At 35.2% G+C, this 21836-nt stretch overlaps 1 protein-coding gene and 1 non-coding gene across 4 annotated transcripts in view; both read right to left on the reverse strand.

The window, feature by feature from the left end:
• LOC106665032 (stress-activated protein kinase JNK) overlaps positions 1 to 21836 on the reverse strand; it is a 383087-nt gene that overhangs the window by 326175 nt on the left and 35076 nt on the right. The window lies entirely within an intron of this gene.
• Positions 3912 to 3984, reverse strand: Trnag-acc. Its single transcript has one exon. It is a non-coding gene; the product is annotated as a tRNA-Gly (tRNA).

Raw genomic sequence — 21836 nt, forward strand, 5'->3', positions numbered from 1 at the left:
AATCGTGAGATGCGGTCTGGTGTGACGTAAATTTCAGAAAAACATTTTCTTTATCGTTTCAACGTTTCGATCTTTATTGAGATCATCTTCAGGGCCCGGGATTTACGAACATGGTTTAAATTTAACAAATACATGTAGGATGTGGAAAAAATTGAATTTATACAATGCAAAATAAATATTTTTTATATTCAATCAAAGTATTTCTACTCACTCAAAGTGTTTGTTTTCTGCGTAATTGTGCCATTCTTGCGTGTCGTGTTGAGAATGCCAGTGAGATATTGCTGTTTTATGTTGTCACGTTGGATATTGAATGGGTGGGGAAGGAAGTCGGTATAGAAAGACATTTTTGTATAAGGAGTCGGCTTCTTTGAGGTGAAAAGAGCCTACGACAGGAAAAACGTTGGTAATGATTATCTTTTCAGGATTATATAGACAGGGATAATTAGGAAAAGGAAAGCTAAATTGTTGAAAAACTAGACTATGTAAAAATGTTTGATGTGTGATGAATGTTTTATATACTATATTATTTGTGTTGTGTGATGTCATGATATATGTAAGTTATCGATATTGAATTTGATTAATGATATTGGCGTAGCTGCGACTGAGTTTACATGTGTCTGTTCTGTAATTGATCCTGTGTTTATCTCTGTTGATGTAAACTATTTCTAAAAAGTAACGTTTATGTTTGTTTTGTTCTGTGTGTAATATTTTTGGATTGTTGAAGTTGAAATTGTGTTTGTGTTCAAAATGGTGGGTAGCCAGTACTGTAGGATTTTGCTTGGGTTTTTTGCAATCATAGATATGTTGCTTTACTCTCTTGTCCAGATATTGGGATGTATGAGCGATGTAAGTTAAGTTGCCGGACAGTTTAAACAACTGATTTTATAGATTACGCCAGATTTATTTGTTATTGATGTGGGATCTTTAATTTTGGAAAAAAGTGTGTGAATTGTTTTATAGTTTTTGAAAGCTATTTTAAAGTTAACGGAAGAAAGAAATGTGTTTAATTTATGCGATAGGCCGTGAATGAAATGTATGTTGGTCTGTCTGTATTTGACAGATTTGATGTAGTATTATTTGTAATAGTGTTAGAATTGAGTTGTAGTTGTTGATTATTCTGTTGATTATGTGTTTAGGGTAGTGATTGTTATGGAGGATATGTTTGTATATCTTTATGTTCTTGTGGTGAAATGATTCATGGCTTAGGGTAATAATTCTGTGAAGTAACCGTTTGTCCGTGTTTATTATTGTATGAAGAGGATGGTGAGATGTAAAGTTGAGGTAGCAATCTGTGTTTCTTGGTTTTTGATACCAATCTGTGATTAATGTGCCATCTGGTTGTTTTATTAACAGTGTATCTAAAAATGGTATTGTTTCGTTGTTTTCGATTTCATGTGTAAATTGAAGACGTGGGTGATATCATCTACATAATTTCTAAGTTGCATTTGATGATTTAAATTTTGTTACAATTTGTTCGTTATTAGAGGAAAAATACCTAACCTGGAAGCAGAAATCAAGTAGGACAATTATGGAAAGTGATTTTATATTAATGTTGGTTACATTTTACACAAACCGCACAGTTTTATGAAAAAATGAATGATTTCATTTTTAATAGTTTTGTGTTCAAATATTAGGTAGAAAGACAACTAATATGTTTGATACTAAACATATGCCTGGTTTTTTTTATTATTACTATTTTTATTTTATTTTTTATAAATAAAGAAAAATTCTCATTTGCCTATAAATTCCTTAGTCCTATGTCTGGTTTCTTTATAAAGGGATTCTATTTTAACATATTTAGGTGAATTCGTATTCGTGAGGACTTTAGTAACTTTTTTTTTTTAATTTGTCAATAGGCCTCGGTATCGCTCTATAAATTAAAAAAATCATTATTTGCATTTAACAAAGAATTGCAATTCAGCAGTCGGCAGCTTATTTTTCTGATGGTTTGCTTTGTTTACAATTGAATTAATATAAGTAGTAAAGTATAACTTATTTTAGAGCAAAAGGCCTAATCTTCTTATGGAACCATGATGGTAACCACGGTCCCTTGAAGACTTATGCAGATTCTACGTTCTTCGAATAATGAGACCTCCGTTTTATTGGGGTTGATCCTACTTTTCCACTTATTGGAGAATTTGACTATCTTGATAATGATTTTAAAAGCGATCGTCCAGCTGTTGTTCAACCATATATTTGGTAGGATGTGGTCCGAAGAATGTTCTGGTGTTGAAACTACGCCATGCTTTCGGTGTTTTATTTCACCTTCCTCGAAATTCATTTTGTCTGTGATAATAGTTTGTAATAAGTGCCATTTATTTATTTATCTTTTTATTTATTGAAAACTTGGTATTCAATACAAGAAATGTCAAAAAGAGTGAAAAATATTTATACATGTTAAAAAGAAAAAAACAATTTTAAACACTAACAGAGAATGTAGCCCTAAGGAAGGTGAAATAAAACACCGAAAGCTTGGCGTAGTTTCAACACCAGAACATTCTTTGGACCACATCCCCGATCCTACCAAATATATTGTTATCCTGATAAAAGCCTTGATTAACATTGTTCATTAGAGTTCTAGCATTAATACAACACTGATCGCTGAGGTAAGAAAAACATGTTATCAGAAAAAAAGGATAAAGGTGAAAAAAATACGTTTGTTTTCTCCCTAACAAATTGGATTTTAACTCCATAAGGGGAACATTTCTTTTACACTGTGAGGGAAGTGACGACTTATTACATCCCTAAAACGTGTTAGATTTAGGAGGGTTGCGGATAGGTCAATAAAAAGCATCCATCGAAATACTATAAATTCCGTTTCAGTAAATAGTGCATTGTTCAACGTCGAGTGTGCCGTACACGTAATTTGTGCATGTCTGCGGTCCAGAGATAAGGGGATGAGAGCGACGTTACTCATGTGCAATTGCGTATACCGGTCTATTCGAGTCGCTTGCCGATAGGAACAAATATAATTTTTTTGAAAAGACGAGCCCTTTCCTTCTTGGTTGTCCAATGTACTGATATGGACTTATATATATATATATTCTGAACTTAAAAGAAGCCAGCAAAAAACACACATAACTCACTCAACCTAAAAACGTACATAACCCTAACCATCCCTAAACATAACTCACGTAAACCGAAATGCATAAACAACAAGCCGACAAATAATTAAAAGTTACATCGATAAGTTTTTATTGCAATTATACAACGTAGTAACAACCTCTAGTTGTTTTATTTTTTAAAGTGTCAAATCGCAATTATACAACGTAGTAACAACCTCTAGTTGTTTTATTTTTTAAAGTGTCAAATCGCAATTATACAACGTAGTAACAACCTCTAGTTGTTTTATTTTTTAAAGTGTCAAATCTAGTGATGTTTGGTCACAAGATATTTGATGTACAAAAACATCCACCGTGATTCAACGTGAAAACGGTTCTGACTACAAACAAACTACGACATGATTCATTAAAAATACGAATCATTCATTATATTTTATGTATTTTCGTGAAGAAGCCTAGATTAAAATACTAGCCGTTTAATTATTACTGAAACACATTTTCGATTGTTATGTAATATCTATTATATTTCGTGGTCCGATTGACCAAATAACTTCTTTCAATAAATTAATCTTAACGTAAGACATTGGCTGAAATGAAACGATAGCCACGATAGCTCAAGTGGTTCGATCAGCGAAGTATTGAGCCGAAGGTCATGGGTTCGAATCCCGCTCGTGACGCTAACTTTTTCATTTTAGCCAATACCTTACATAAAGGTTAATTAATTGAAAGAAGTTATGTAATATGTTCACAATTTCGATTGTTTTCTTTCTCGGAAAACCAGATTTAAATAATTAAAAATTATATTAGTACAATTAATTAAGGTTTTTAGTTGAGAGGAAAAAAAGTTAATGGCACGAGAGGGATTCGAACCCACGACCTTCGGCTTGGTACGCCGCTGCTCTACCATCTGAGCTATCGTGACCTCGATCCACTCGGACATCATCTCCCCATCTCAACCCCACCTTATGAGTTTTCCCTCCGTCGCCATTTCAATTGTCGTCGAGAATCCAAACCGATTACACGACATTTGAAAAATGGCGACGGAGGGAAAACTCATAAGGTGGGGTTGAGATGGGGAGTTGATGTCCGAGTGGATCGAGGTCACGATAGCTCAGGTGGTAGAGCAGCGGCGGATCAAGCCGAAGGTCGTGGGTTCGAATCCCTCTCGTGCCATCAACTTTTTTTCATCTCAACTAAAAACCTTAATTAATTGTAATGTATTAATTGGTCAAGCGGACCACGAAATTAGGGAATTATATTAGTAATTGAAAACAAGGATTTTCGGTGGTCTTTAAACAATCATCACTGACGGTAAAAAAGAACAAAGAGGCTAGGCAAAAATTGAAAACAAAAATTCTGATTAGAAAACATTACTTCATTGCCGGCATTAACGTTTGCATTTATTTATTTAAGAATTCCCAAGAAGAACTTGGTAAATAGGCAATAGAAAGTTTAAAGATCTACTTAGAGTATATGACCTCATCAAGGAAAAAATTCAGAGCATTACTACCATGGCTGAGAAGAAACGAAAATTTGTATTTAATTATACTCTAGTAATTTTCCCTGGACTTACTATTTATTAAATTATCACGTAGCGGGAGTTACAATTGATGGTGAAATATAACTAAAATTCATGAAGACCAGCTATGTTTTTGTTGTTCTATGTGTTGACGCTAACTACATTTTGTATATTTTCCTCTATCATCCCTGATTGATCTATCCTATCCCGTTCATTTTTTTCCTCAGTATTGCGCTGCGAGTCTTGCTCTTTCAAGTCCTTCTCTCATGACTTCACTAAACCTCCCATAACGTTTTAAAACAGTTCAATTCCCAAAGATACGCGCTTTATTTTCATCTAATAATAAGTTAAAATCATAAGAGAGTTGCTATTAATACGTAGTTCTCTACACATTGGACAACGCCAAGCCGAAATTTCGGACCCGTAGAATTCCCAACATATTAAAATCCCACAATAACGTTAAAACCGTACCACTGTCTTGACCACCGTCAAGGTGCAATTGATAACAAACTAAAATTGCCCAGAAGGGTCGAGCGACTTAGTGACGAATTGAACCGTCATTGGACGATCTCGAAGACTTTCTTCATCTATCCAAGCGTGAACATTTTACACGGTTGTCGACGGTCGAGTCGACAAAAACCGCTCCGTGTGAACTACCACTTTACGAAGTAATACAAAATTAAAATATAGCAAATTACGTGAACAAGGTACCTTAAAATTGCTTAAGTTTTATGGATATAATATGTTCATGAAACCCTAAGACATAAAACAGAAAACTCCGAGGCTAAGCGAGATTGGCACACAGTGGCCTTCTTTTGGGCCAAAGCCCGCGTATGTGTCCAGCACATAGAGAAAAGTTGCTCATTTCTCCCACTGAAGGGCTCCATATTCCTTGGCTCGTTATAAAGAGCCGCCCGTTAATTGTGTTTGAGAACTGCAGCCTGTATTTGGGTCCCCTGTTCCGATTTGTAGAGGAAACAGAGCTGTGTTGTATATAGTACTTTATAAATATCTCGTTTTGGGTTCCATTTTTGCATATTGAGACTGAATGTATTTATTAGCGTGAATGTATAGTGTGAGAGATTCTATGTCGGAATATTGAGTACCCCCTCGACCCTCAACTAAATTAATTATACAACATGTGTGATGGGGGATGGAGAAATATTAAGTACTCCATTAGCCTAACAGAGTCAAAGGTATGTAAATAGAAAAGAATATATTTAAGAGCGAGTGAGAATTTAAATGGGTTGGATTTAGAAACTGATTGAGCTGGGGGCTTAAATGAGCTAGCTATCGATAGCCCCTGGAACCCAACCTCGTTGGGTGGACGGATCACACTCCGGACTGCCAATACCGAGGTTAGCGCTTCTCGAGGCCCGCTGGTAATTTAGTGTAAATAACATAAATGCTGAAAATGTCGGCGGGCTGCGATAATTGATAACACGCTATACATACTATGTAGTATACACACACATAAACTCTATACACATCCATGTGCGAAGTTGAGCTTATATAAATCAGTAATCGGTAAAGGCCAAGAAAAATCCATTTTCGCAAAAATGAAGCATCTACAGTTTCGGGATTTTTGAAACTTTTAAAACGGTAAAAAGTTGAACTAGCACTAGAAATACTTATAAAAATAACAGAAACAAATTTGAAAGGCCGTAAAAAGTTAAAATCAAAGAATCAGAAAGTCAAAACTTCGTTTAAAAAAATCCCCCTCAAAAAAGTTTCGAAAGGAGTGCCTCATAGGCAGTAAAACTAATTCGGACACTCGCATCCCCTTTGCTTCTATTCGTGCACCGGGAAGTGGATAAAGTTGGCAATGTTTGATTGACTCCACAGTAGGGAAAGTTTGAGGAAGAATACCCAACTTGATTAAGGTTGCCGGCCAACTGAGAAATTTGTCACTTACAAAACCGAGATCACACCCATTATTGGTTAGTTGACTTCTTAATTACGCATGTATTAAAAAAAGACGAAACGAAGCAATGTAGAACAAACCTGTTTCTTCTATTAACAAAAATTTTCAAAGGCACATTGGTCTTTTTTTTCCTTGTTGGCAACATATGAACGCCCGCTGTTTTCCGAAAACACCTGTGCCTTACCGTTGCAGCAACCGAGCCCCCCCCCCCAAGATGATCTTTCATCATCGTTAACCTTTCATTTCAGGTTCCGCTTGTTGTCGATGGTGCCTCAGGTTTGAAGGATATAGCAGCATCTTCAATAAATTCACGTTCAAATGGGTTCCAGATAACAAAAGCTATTGGTATTCATTGTTTGTTATTATGGTCCTTTGTCAGCAAACGCTACTCAGGGGACAGAAGACAGCATAGCTTCTAAAAGTTCAATAATCTACACGTAGATTTTTCTAGTGATACAAAGTTACAAGTAACGGCGAGAATTAACGGTACTGAGGTAAAACTTTAATATCCATTAAAGGCAATTGTTGATGACCTGGTTTCAAATTAAATATTAATTGGTACTATGCATATCTTTATCGTTAGTACGATTTAAATGATATTTGATATTTGTAATGGTATTTATTATTATCAAACAATTGATAATTTTTCAGTCATCTTAATTTTTTCAAGCTAATGTCCTGTGGCCGATTTTAATTTTTCGTTTGAACACATTTGTGCTTATTGACTATTTATTTATTTAAACAATGCATTATTATTCTCCCTGTAATTTATAGTTACAAAAGCAAAGAAACAACGGCCATGTTTAATAATGTTATCTCGAAAAGAAAGTATTAGTTTAAAAACTATTTTAAATAAACATTTGGAAGTGTGATCATCTAAGAACTTGATTTTGTTCTGCGACATAAATATTACTAACCATTCGTAAATGTATTAATTGCAGAGACTTACATTTATTTAATTACTTATTAATCTAAAATCATCACAACTGAATGAAAGCTGAATCCGCCAGACCCGGCGAGCATTTACGGAATTACCAATTCGCAGGAAAGCAATATTGGCAATATTGCTTTTTTTAAAATCTATTTGATTCTATTTAATCTATTTTATTTAATTTAATTTATTTATTAATTAATCTATTTAATTAATTAATTTAATATATTTAATCTATTTGACCTTCTGCCTTTTGAATATCTAATGTTGCTAATATTTGTTGGAAATGTTTTACATCAGTAACATGTATGTCAACATATAAAATATTTTTTGTTTAAATTTTAAGATTTTTCATTTAACGTTTAAGTATAAGCGTTTATTTTTAATTGAAAGTGATAAGTTGAAAGATTAATGAGATAACAAGACAGATCAGGTAAATATGAATGAGGAAAACGCCCATTAATATTCGTTTTCCTCCTTGTCAGCCGTTTTAATTCAGAGTTCCCTAAATTACTGAAGATCTCAAAATCTAAATCTCTGGAAAGAGACAGGGCAAAACAGGAAGGACGAGCATTATGGTTAAAACACGCCCTTCTCTTTAATAAATCAAATAGACAATCTGGTTAATTATCGGGGTAAAGACTCGTAATCATTGTAGTTTTCCCAACCACAGGAAAATTGAATGAAATATCGATAATATCGATATAAATAGCTTATCGATTGATTCTGTATCAGCTGGTTACAGTTTAAGTCATTTTTAATTTGTAGCTGTTCGTGTTGTCGGGTTGAAAGTAGTTAAAGGAGTGCCCCGATTATTGTTCTGCGCGTCCGCCTACACTCGCCGATTTCCAGCATACATCGTGCAAAAAATTTTCTCAAATCTTCGTTTGTAAAAGAGCCATAATTTATACATTTTGTCAACAATATAATCTCCTTTACCAAGCCTAAACAATTGGACGAATAAATCCAAAAAGGGAAAATTCTTTCTTCTTACCCCGACTTTCGCGTTGGCTCTTTTTTTAAGTCCAAGCAGGGGATTATATTAAGAAAACAGCAGCTGAAATACAACAATTGTCCGTATTATAATAAATCCCAGAGAAGGCTCTGTCGTCCCCAATCGCCTCGCAGTGATCTGTGATCCAGCGCAATTACACAAAGCCACCCCTTGTCTTAATTGGACATCGTCTAACGAGACACTACAATTACTTGCCCCCTCTGTTATAAAAGCGAGGCCACGGGGGTTCTAAGTCGATAATAGGTGTTTTGACCCCGGTTGACATCGGGGAATAGAACAATTTGGTTACGCACTCAAGTTGCGGTCGGGGGAGAGAAAATTGGACCATCTCGGCAATTACGTTCACAAGGAAAGTAATCATATGTATAATCATAATTACTTCCAAACCATAACTAACAAACCGATAATTCCAACTCATCCTATTTTTAGTTGGCATTATCCATGGAATTATACGGGCTTCCTAGCTGTTCAAAATTTACAAAATTCCAGTATTCAAATGGATGATAAGCAATCGCATTCTTCAATCGTGTTCCCGTTACTGCCATCGGCACTCTTCAAACCCATCTTAGAACGGTGAATCTTGCAAGGACACTATCTTAAGCACAAACATCTCCCACCCTCCTTTTTTCCTTCGCAGTACCCCGTATCTTCAACTAATAGCCTAATCTTGCACTATACAATAGCAAGACTCACTTTGACCCCACATTCCCGATTAAAACAAACTGGCTGCAACGCCAAATACAAAATTCTGAAAAGACAAACATGGTAACCAATGGTTCAGGCTATTAGGAGGAGGTCGTTGGTTAATGAACCTTCAAAAATCGAGCAACGAGTGAAGTCAGTACGGAACTTAAGACTCCTCGGGTGGGTGACCAGTTTCACTTAAAAAATAATACTGAACCCAGGGAGAGGATGACTCGTAGTTGGTAAACAAACTAGCATCTTAGCTGGAGTATGCCGGCCGACCGGAGCCGGAGGCAGAGTTTCGAAAGATAGGAAAACACTGGAAGCCAAAAATTTCCCGGGGGGCATCTGTTGAGCCTGTAAAAGTAGTAACGGATTTTAAACAAATCAAAACCCGTAAGGGAAGAGGGAAAAAGTAGTTTCCATTCACCATGTCCGGTGAAGAACTACTACTATGAGAAGGAACTGACGTGAGAAAAGATTATATACTCTCATCGTTTAAATTTGCACCATCCAATGCCTCCAATTCAAAATCGTAAGCAATAGTCGATGATCTACGTCACTAATCATATTACCTTCTCTGATCTAACTGATGTCCCAAACATGACCCAGGACCTAAAACAATGCATATCACTCCACTATGTCCTTTCAATCGATTAGAGCGTTAACATATCCGACGCAACACTTCTTCTAACCCCGCAGAACACTGACGCGCAAAAGCCGGCGACCATATGATGATTTAAGGTTGGCACCCCTGGGGTCTGCCGTTAACGTTGTAATATTGGCCACTTTTATAAAATTCCAAATTTTCGCTGTTGGATTTAGTGTGCTGTTTAAAGAAATAAAGTAACGAGTAATAAAAAAATGTAATTCAGTTACACATTTTCAATCTGGTGGCTTGTGGCTGGAGAATTGTAATGATTTCAAGAGATGGCAACACTTAGTTCAATTGTTTTAGGAACGACTTAGGTTTTAAAAACAAATAAATAAATTAACATCTAGTGAAATATAATCACTACTTGTTTTATATGTTATAGAAATATAAACATAAGTTCTACTGGAGAAGATAGCCACTTTATCAAGAAACGCATAAACACTATCGCTCTTCTAAGTGTCCTCTCAGGAATAAGAACAACTTTATAAACTAACATACATTTGTCATATTTCTTAATTTTATTTTTTTTAATTCAATTTTCAACCAAATCGCAATGTTCGAGGGTCTTTTTACGCGTTGAAGTTAACGTTATAGGAAGTTTTGTTAGTTATGTATATCAAAAATGTATATATAATGAAAAATTACATAACTTATAAAAAGGAATCAACAAAAGACACTAAATATAACATCGAAATCAAAATCCCCGTTCCAAATGGCAACACAAAAAGTTCAACGAACAAGAAGACCGGAAATGTTCACGGATTACAGAAAATATCACTAAGCTTATTTTTACAATAATAATAAATAATAAATAAAATTTAAAAAAAGATGTTGGCTACTGCTAGGACTTAGGTCTATTGTTCATCAATATCAATAGACTTTTCTGTAAATAAAAAACCTAGCGTAGTAATGGATTAATAATATCAAATATGTTTTCTTTTCCTAGCGTTCTTGGTCATCTTTATAATTAATTATAAAGCCTCGCTTTTATTTTAGTTATACCGTATATGTATAAAATAAGTTAATTAATTTTAATTGACTCTTAAATCCTGCTTAATTATTTATTTCAGACCCTTTTGATGTAGTCTCACACCTAATCAATTACCGGTCAGTTCCGATCAGAGTTGATAAACAATAGATTGTTTTGTTTGTATTGTTGTAGTTGAAGTTCGATCACCTAAATAATATTAATTAATGAAATAAACCTGATCTTTTTTAATGGAACCTAGAGATTGCATACACCTGTTAATAAAGACAATCTTGATCGTTACAGTCATAAAGGCTTAATTTATTATGCGGTAAATGCTTTTAACGGTTTTAATCTGAATTTACCGTTTAAACCCTATTAATCCTTCGCATCGATAGAAACCAAATCTCCCTGTGGCAAGTTGATTTTAGCGTTTGACAAATTGAAGGGCCAATGCGGAGCAAGCCGAATCGGTGAGCCAAAAGGCTGATATAATTAATTAGTCAAACTCATTAAGAGGAAAGGGGCTATTATATTACACCGATCGTTTCCTTCTTCATTTGCTACTTCCAATAATCTTTTGTTGCTTAGATCTACCTTTGATAAATAAAAATCGAAGCGTACGGTTTTCAATTTGACCCCGCTGGATGAAACGTTACGGTTGATGAACATTAGTGCGGTAATTGTGAATGTACATGAAATTCTTTTATTTTTGAAAGGATAATTTTATTTTGTTCTCCTTCTCTCTGATAAGATAAAGCGTGCGATCGAGGACAACCAGCGAAAATAAGCGGGGACAGGAGATTAACAGTTTATACGAGGCTTAACAGTCGATCGTCATCCATTCTTAAAATATATCACGGGATATTGTAATATTTTCCGGTTTGGAAATAACACTGGAATATAGATAATAACTGTAAATAATAATAAATAACTACGTGAATACAATTCATTACAATTTATTATTATGTCTATTTATTATCTATATATTTATTATTTTGAGTAATCACACGGTTTTCGGCACTGTCCTCAATTTTCTACCAATTTATTTGCTTAATATTCTCATCGTAATGCAGTATTACTGTATCAACTTATGAAAGTTTTTCCCTGGGCGTCGGTGGACACAACGGTAAAAGCATAGACACGGCGCACATAGCTGTAAGGGCTTGGGTTCGAATCCAGCGGGCATGCATTCCAACAATGCCTATACAGTACGGTCAGTTAGGGATGGTACTGTAATAGGCCTTGAACCCCTATACTTGCACATAGGGTAATCAAGCAGTTGAAATACCTTCCTTACAAAATTAAAACCAAGTTATTTTTTTTAATTTTTTTAACAGCAGTCTAAAAAATATTTTAATATTTTACCAAAATAGTTCAAGATCTATTTCCTAGTACGAACTTTTAATGTCATAGCTTTGTAAACATTCCTACAATTCAAGATTACACGAGATAAAATTGAATTTTTCACAACAGTCAAGAGACACTTAACAGATTAATGTATGATTATTTTGTTGCAGAATATGAAATATATAAAAGCCTTGATGAAACTTCTGTTATATATTTTTCGGCAAAGTCAGTTGAAAAAAATGTTTTGCCAATGTAACCTTCATTTAAAAAGATCAACACAACCGGAATGTTATTAAATTCAACAAAACATTCAACAATTCTTGAAGTTGTTCAGAATTTCCTTTAAACTTTCTATTTTTCCTTTCTCTTTCTCTTTGTTATATTTTTATTGCTGCTTTTTTTTTATTATTATTATTTTTTTTTTTAGTTTTGTTTTTTGTTACTCCGTGAAATTCGTTAACAAATGGGCCAGACGTCTGTTAGCCGAGGGACGCTCATGCGCTTTGTACGTCTGAAGGAATCAATCGTTGTATGACGTACGTACGGCTGAGATACAATTCTACTCGTTCCCGACGAAAGCCGCATTATCGCACAGTTTTATGTTCAGTTTTCACTGCGCTCCTTTTATGCCTATAATCTTCTGTCATCTCGTCGAATCAGATCGTAAATATTGTACAAACAAATTCACGTTGAACTGGCTCGTCTATTGAGAAGAGAAGATTTTATGGGTAATTTCAATTGCCAAACCATAAAAGCGAGGGGATAGAATCCCCTTGCCATATTTGTCTGAAGAATAAACAAATTGTTTGGAAGAAGACAGACCACCAAAGTGGGCGATATCATGAAACACATCTTGTAGACAAAACCCGTGAATTAGGCAGACTAGGATGACCTTGATTTAGTTTAGATCTACACTCGCAACTCGGCCAATGGAGTGGTCACAATGTAAAAACAAAATATATACACATGTTTAGAGTGCCAATTTGCAAAATAAACATTAGCTTTTTTCCTCTTTTGCGTACATATATTGAGTTGATGCAAAATTAATGCTGGTTTTGAATTTTATTTTAATAGGTGCTTGTCATGAAAAACAAAGATAAATCCTCAAATCTAATTTATAATATTATAATTAACACTTTTAACTGTTATATTTTATACAAAACATATTACATTATATTGAATTTTATAAGAGTGAGGACCTGCGAAATTAAATATGTTCAAACTAGATTTTCTTAAAATTTATTTGTACGATTACAAATTTGGGCGACTTGCGGCCCAAACCGCGCGTAACATCAATACAGTTGGGGGTGGAGAAAGCATCAGCGAATTCAAGGTGCAGTTTTCTGAGATTTAGTCTTGGAGATTTCGATCTCGAAGACAGGGAAGGTCGCGGTAGGCCATCTGCTGTGGACGACGACCAACTCAAAACGTTGATTGAATTAAATTCACGTAAGGCAGAACGGGAAGAGCACCGTTGTTCGCATCTGGAGAAAATTGGTAAAGTAAAGAAGTGGGTACCGCACGATCTAACCGAAGTCAAAAAAATAGACGCTTTGAAATTTGCACGTCTATTCTCTTGCGCCACCAAAATGATCCATTTTTTTAACGAATTATCACGGGCGATGAGATATGGAAAGTGTACAGGACAATGGTTGGACATGGACGAAGCGCCAAAACACTTCCCGAAACCAAATCTGCACCCAAAAATGGTTATTGTATCTGTTTGGGCCATGAATCTCACCACAAGAGCATAAAGATATACAAACATGTCCTACATAACAATCACTATCCTAAACACATAATCAACAGAATAATCAACTACTCCAACTCAACACTAATATCTTCCACTACCACTAATAACACTACATCAATTCTATCATACACCCACAAACCAACATATATATCCATTCCATTCGTTAACGGCCAGTCACACAAATTCAACAAATTTCTTTCTAATAACTTTAAAATAGCCTTCAAAAACTATTCACACCCTTTTATCCAAAATTAATGATCCCAACACCTGGAAACAAGTAACTCTGATGTAGTTTACAAAATCAATTGTAAAAATTGTCCCGCAACTTACATCGGAATTACAGTACCCAATATCTGGATAAGAGGGTAAAACAACATATCTATGATTGCAAAAACGCAAACAAAATCCTACAGCACAGGCTAAGTGCCATTTTGAACACCAACACAATTTCGATTTCAACAATCCAAAAATATTAAATACAGAATAAAACAAACATAAATATAACTTTTTGGAAATGTTACAATTAATTAAGGTTTTCAGTTGAGATAAAAAAGTCAATGGCATGAGCGGGATTCGAACCCACGAACTTCGGCTAGATACGCCGCTGCTCTACCACTTGAGCTATCGTGACCTCGATCCATCGGACACTAACTTCCCATCTCAACCACACCTCTCGAATTTTCCCTCCTTTTTGCCCTTTTTCAAATGTCAATGTTCAAATTTTTAGAAATGGTTTACATCAACAAAGAGAAACAAATCATCAAATACTGAACAGAAACATGTAAACTCAGCCGCAGCTATGCTAATATTATAAATCAAATTCGATATCAATAACATGAATATAACACACAAAACATAAAATACAAGATATAAAGCAATCATAACACTCCACACATTAAGCAATTCTACATAGTCTAAATCCCCAACAATTTATCTCGCGTATACCTAGCAATCCCCCTATAATAATCTTGAAAGGCTAACTAGGCCCAAACGACAACCATTACCATTTTTTCCACTGTCGGTCCCTTTCACCACAAAGAAGCCGCCTTCTCATAGAAAAGTGAATTTCTATCCCTATTTTCTTCCGCGCTCCTTCAAAATCGAACATATAAACAAAAAGTACATTAATATCTCACTAACCCTCTTAATACGACACACATCCGTGACACATCTACACAGAAAACACACTTTGGATGAGTACAAATACTTGGTTAAACCTAAAATTTCTGTATTACGTACATCATTCTATAAACTTATATTCACGTCTTACTTGTATTTGTGTAATTTAAGAAATGTTTATAAATCCCACGCCCTGAAGATGATCTCAATAAAGACCGAAACGGTGGCACGACAAAGAGAATGTTTTTCTAAACCAACATCACACCACACCGCATCTCAAGAACCCCAAAAAATTGTAATTTACTGAATTATGATTAAACTATCACAGCAGAGAAATATTGCCGAGAAATTGAAAAAATGCACAGGGAAACTTTCAAAGCCTTTATCCAGCATTAGTAAAACTAGCCGATTCTTCTTCACGATAATACCACCACATGTTGCAATGCCATACCCTGCGGAAACCTTACCGCACCCTCCATATTCATACGACCGATCGCCTACTGGCGTCCACTTTTTTAAGCATTTTGATCTCTTCTTGACGGATAAAATTTTTAGAAAACGCGGTGATGCCGAAAACGCCTTCCGAGACTTTATTGTGAGTCGAAAAGAACATTTTTACGTCAGCGAAATAAAGATTTTTATGTCAGCGGAATAAAAGCGCTTATTACATGGTGGCATAATTGTAGAGATTGTGATGAAAATATTCCGAATAAATTTTCTTTATTTTATAAATTAAAAATAGTTTTGATTGCCTTATCAAAACCTGCATTATTTTTGCACCAGCTTAATACCTGCAACTATGGAAGTACTAATGAAGGAATTCTCTCAAGTCAGTTCAATTTTTTTCCTCCATAATCCGAAATTATGTTGAGTCCAGCAGAGTAAATTACAAATATTCAATTTTAATTACGTACAATCATATGCGAGAGAAGCATCGTAAGTCAAGTTTCCATAAGGAACTGTTGTCTTTAAAATCTCATCGAAAGATAAGGGTCCCAGAAGTTGTACCGTAACGAAATGGTCTATATCGTATTGCCTTAGAACTCTCTAAATATTGGACTCAAAGACTAAGCGTGGTGTCATTTTTTAGCTTATATGGTCAGTCTAACTGATAAGACAGCTCTGAATAGCCAAAACTGTCACTCGGGCTCCTTTCCATTCCATGTAACTCGCGTCTCAGAAGTAGTAGAGCGGTGATTCGTATGTTTGCATGTAAATTTTGTAGCCATCGATATCTAAGTAATAATAAGTGGATTTTGGATGTAAAAGTGTAAAGGCTTAAAGTAATATCTAAAAAAATGTGGCAATTCAATAAGGCATCCTCAGCCAGCACGAAAGCCCAACGAAAATAAAAATTATACATACCGTTGGAAAGAGGAGGTCACGCTCAGGTAACCCAATGTCCGATGCCGAGCGAGGAAGACACGGGCTGGCCCGGCGCGCTCAGTGAAAGACGCTGACGTGCGAGCCCCTCTCGTTTCTGTCTCCGAACCGAAGGACCTAACAAATGAATCGCAAACGCCTAAAAAATTTACCGATTCGCAGAAATCGGAGTGAATTAATTTTCTGACTGATAATTTCGACGACCCGTGACTAATTGCCCCTGATTCCTAGTGAAAGCTCTAACATCATTTTCTAAAAAGCTAGTGGACCGATTTTCATAGTTGATAATTCGTTTTAAAGAAATTGTCAAGTGCTTTTTATAACGGTATCAACTTATCGGACTATTATTTCCATTTTAAAAAAACGAGGTTAATTTCTTCAAACAATTGTGCTATTTTGTGTATTTTCTTATAGAAATATTTTATATTAATAATAACCATACAAATATTTTATATATTTTAATGGTACGTATGTAGTTAAAAAGATTCGTTTCTCTAACTTCAAATGGTCTGTTTGACGTTAAATTTCTTTTAGCCAAAAAACCCTTTTTTGAATTATTTCCGTTTCAAATCAGATATTCCGAAAACGACTTCACATAGTTGTATTCACACTGTTCTTTTGAAAGAAGAAAGTTTAAAAAAAATACTTAAAAACCCAAAAATTTTTGTTTTTGAGAAATAAGGGCCGCAAGAAGTGGCGTATATGTGTCGGATATTTTGGATTGTAGAATCACCAAAAAAAGTTTGGTCCAAAAAGGAGACCGACTAACCTGGTCCGCCATTGTAAGTTAAACGATAATTCTGAGTATATTTTGTGGTTATTGAGTAAAAAAACGACAAAAATCTGATGGGGCTGTGACGGGCGATTCTTTTCTCGTTTTATTTTATTTAGTGTTTTGTCATTTTTAAATTATTCATCTCTCTATTTGGAATCTTAGACTATTAATATATTATCGTACAACAATATAGTAGCGGGAGAAGTATCATAAGTCAAATTTCGATTAGGAACTGTTTTCTTTGAAATCACATAGAAAGATAAGGGTCCCAGAAAATTATACCGTAACGGAATGATCTGTGCTATATCGCCGGTCACAGCCCCATCGGATTTTTGTCGTTTTTTACTCAATAACCACAAAATGTTTTTGAACAATCGATCTAAATATTCAGTGTGAATTAATTATTTTGACCCAGTCATATTATAATACAAAGAAAAACTTCAGCCTTTTTTCCAATAATCCAAATTATTAAAGAAATATTCAATATTGCATACATTCATAATAATGCATAAGAATGCTTACAACGGTTTAACCACAACTATATCATTCCTTCTAATTTGAAAATTGTCTATTCTAAATTATATTGTTTGTCTGAATTTTGATTTGATAATTAAGGACTGCGTATTTCCATCTGAACTTTACACGTTTACACAGCACCTTAGCAATTATAAAACGTCCATTTCGCCAACATTTCGAAGCCGATTCGCGGAAAGCTCTTTCATCCTGTAGTCCCGTTTAATGGATCGGGCTGACGAAAATCCTCCAAACGGCCTTTCCTTGGACGCTTTCCAAAGTACTGAAGGAGGCCCACGGGACAAGGGGTTAGCTTTCCAAGCATCGCTTTGTTAATTGACAAAAGGGATTATTGAGCGCCCAACTATTGTACAAGGTTGGAAAAATTCTGTTTCGTGTCACAAGGGGCCGATTTCGAAATTCCATTAAAACCTGAGGAAGGAAACGCCGACTCCAGCCCAAACAAATTTAAAGATATTTACACGAAGTTTATGAAAACAAGATATTTGCCTTCGATAAACTGGGGGGCTTTGTTTGTTTATTTCCCCCCTCCAATAAAAGGTATCTAAAATAGTATTTTGGAAGATGCTGACACAATGTTCTTGAAGGCGAGTCAGCTGAAATATAAGAAGGGGCTTAAGGCCCGTTTTATTGCCAAAGGGGAAATATTTCTTTTTCCTCTAGGTCTGGGGACATTAACCGCTCTTGCCTCGTAGGGAAGAAAACTGGCCCTTTATAACTCCTACCCTGGAAGACTCGTTTAAATGTAAATGCGAGCTTTTTACTCATGAACAACCGAATATCTGGTAATGTAACTATAACTTTTGTCTCGAATGTCGACACACTTTTATATTTATTAAGGTAACAAAACAACTTTGCTTAAAATGAATTTCCATTTTGCAATAATCCTTAATAATATAAAGCGCAACTTTAACACAGGGATGTTCATTATTATCGGCGCGAACAAGAAACGCAAATAATAAAATTGTGATTATCAATTAATTCTTTTATGTAATATTTTTGTAAAAGAAAAGAAGTAAACATTTATTTTATTTTTCCTATGAAACGTTTTTTAATGAAGAAATATTCTAATTGAAATTTGGGTCAAAGTTATGAATGAAAGCGGACACCATCATTGATATTATTAACAATGTCTAAAAAATACCAGAGCAGTGATTCTGCTGAAACCTAAAAAATCTAACTTGACAAACTAATATATATTACACACAATTAAAGTCCAACATACAAGACTTAAAGTCCAATTGCCCCGTTGGGTATCGTGGATGAGGGGGTCAAACCACTTTACAATGCTTTCTCCTCATTATTCGCAATTAAAATTCCTTGGGGTATGCCGGGATTCGAACACTAGACCGCTAGCTTGGCGACGGACGCCAGAACCACTCGGCCAGCGTGGTTATAACATGTTTGTAACATGCTGCAATTTGCTAATAATACATTTGCCTGTTATAACAACAAAAGTATGTCCTAACTCCCATCCATGCTTGAGGCAGGAAAGCCTGGGATGAATAGTCCAGTCCCGCTTAGGCATTGTGGAGGAAAACCGAAAAAAATCACATTACGCATTCGAACTCGATAAAGGGGTCTCTTTTCACAAACACCGGCACCCCGCGGGTTGATATCATTCTGCTATAGTAAATGATGGGATTTGCTCTGTAAGTCTGTGAACTTATGTTGAACGGGCACACGGCCACTTACTGGGTCAGTCTTCATCGCGGTTTTATTTATTTGAGTTATTCAAACGTTTCGGCAGTGGCCGGCGTTTCTGCTGTTGCAAACCACCTTTAAAAAAAATTGATAATAAATCAAAAATATAGACATGCCATCTTACACTGGAATATGGTCCTAACACTATGTCGCTCAAACTATTCAAAATGTTTATTATCATATGCAATTGATTAATGTTAATTATCATATGCAATTGCAGGACTTAAGCGAGAAACATGCGTGAAGGCATGTTTTTGAAACCCATGGGACATCCTTTATATACCACTTGTTCGCCAGACCTCAAACCTCTAGACTTCTTTCTGTAAGAAATAAATCCAAGACCAAACTCTACAACAATCCCATTGGCTTTCAAACCATAAACCAAGCAGCATTCTATGCCAGAAAACGAAGTTAATTTTTTTTTTTATTTAGGACCGCACCTAATATTGAAACTAAATGCTTTCAGTGTTTACCATAAAATTTTAATTAGTTTTAATTAGAAAAACGACCAGAGTCCAATTAATTAAGGTGCTACATTGCTCAAAATGTACCACCTTGTATGCAATTTCTTGTACATTTAACAGAATACATAGGCTTTCTGCTAATCAAAACCACAGTTGTAAATCTACCCTCTACTGTATAAAACTGGCCAACCAAAATTTCATAGTAGCAGAATATGTGGGTGAAAGAATTAAAACATATGTTAAGAATAAAACAATCATAGATAAAATTTGCCCCGTGATATAACTATGGGAATGGCCATTTTCAAAACATAACAGAGTATCTACACAAATAGAAACATAAACCCTCCTTTTACCCGGTCATTGACCTAAACTAACTCAACGTAAATAAGAATAATATGATGTTTCAGCTTAAAGAATAGTTTTCCATTTACCAAAATATTAGAGTGTTATTTATATGCCAGACCTCTGCGACAAACATTAAATTTCTGCGTTTGACTTGCCCTCTGAAAGATGAAGTTCCATTTCTTATAGTATTTTGCCGGTGATAAAATGACCGGAGAGTAAGACAAATGTATCCCCATTATCCATTTCTAAAGGCAGACATTGCCCTAAGAATCATTTGGCGGATTGGGAAATTCCTTTACAAACACGTCGCCAAGTCGACCAATTAAATGGAAATGAAGCTATCAAGTAAAAGGGGCCTGCATTACTAAACAGAACGTCTTCCTCCATTACAAGTGACAACTCAAGGACTCAATTTTTCGTTGGTGACGCGGCACAAATTGTTGCTGCATGCCACCTACAGATTAAGTTAAACCCGGTCTAAATATACACCGTGAGGCTGACTCTACTTGATACATTATCTACTTTCTTATACATTTGTTTAAACTACAATTATACTGCCAATTAAGAGAAAAATTCGATTAATCAACATACATTCTTTTGCACTGTGATGTCATTTTTATCGCCCAAAGATATGTACAAGGTCGAAGAATTTTATCTCTGTGCAAACATAAACATCACCTTATTTTTATATTTAAAACACTGATCTCACCCACAATCGACCTTCACATTTTAATCGAACGTTCGGAATTATTTCCCAAAAGTTGAAACTAAACTTTACACCGATGTCAATAATTGTGAAAGAAATCTGTTTGAATTGTATAAACTGAATTGTATAAACCAACACTACAGTCTGTATAGGGTTCTATTTATTTGACAATTTTGAACCTTTTACCTTATACCTGTAGATTTTTTTCATCCTAAATCCTAAATTGAAGGGTTTCATTCCTTGGCTCCATATAGAGAGCAAGTAATAATGCTATTGTGTTCGAGTAAGGTCGCGATTCTCAATGCGGTTCCCTGTTCCTATTTGTGGAGGAAACAGGGTTGTTCTATTGTATATAACCCTGATAGTTTTGTGTCTCCTAGTATGAGTTGAGAATGAATGTATTTATCAGCGTGAATATGTAGTGTAAGAGGGTTGATGGCGGAATATTGAGTACCGCATCGACTATTAGGTTAGTTATATAATAGGTATAAAGGGTAATGGACGATTATCGAATCCTCCACAAGTGAAAATTGAGTGAATGATATAAAATAGGAAAGAATGTATTTAAGAATGAGTGAGAGTGGATTGGTTTGGATTTAGAAACTAACTGATTGCATTGGGTGCTGAATTGGCGTAGGTGTTTGAGCTGTGGCTAAGCGATAAGACCGAGGTTTGACCCTGGACTCCCAACATCCGAGGAGGTGATTATCTAGGCCTGCCGATAATTTATTGTACATTACGAAAACTGGAATTGCCGGTGGACTGAGCGAACTGATAGGCTCAACACTTCGCATGTGCAGATTTGGGCTTATATAAATACAAATCAAAACAGAGCTCGCATTCCTACTCGAAGAAGAACAATTCGGATGAAGCCTTTTATTTGATAAATCGTACAGGAACAAAGAACATAATTTCAATTATGTATATATAAATTTTATTGTTGAAA

This window comes from Cimex lectularius, unplaced genomic scaffold, assembly GCF_000648675.2.
Source record: "Cimex lectularius strain Harlan isolate CLEC.00 unplaced genomic scaffold, Clec_2.1 scaffold172, whole genome shotgun sequence".
Classification (NCBI taxonomy): domain Eukaryota; kingdom Metazoa; phylum Arthropoda; class Insecta; order Hemiptera; family Cimicidae; genus Cimex; species Cimex lectularius.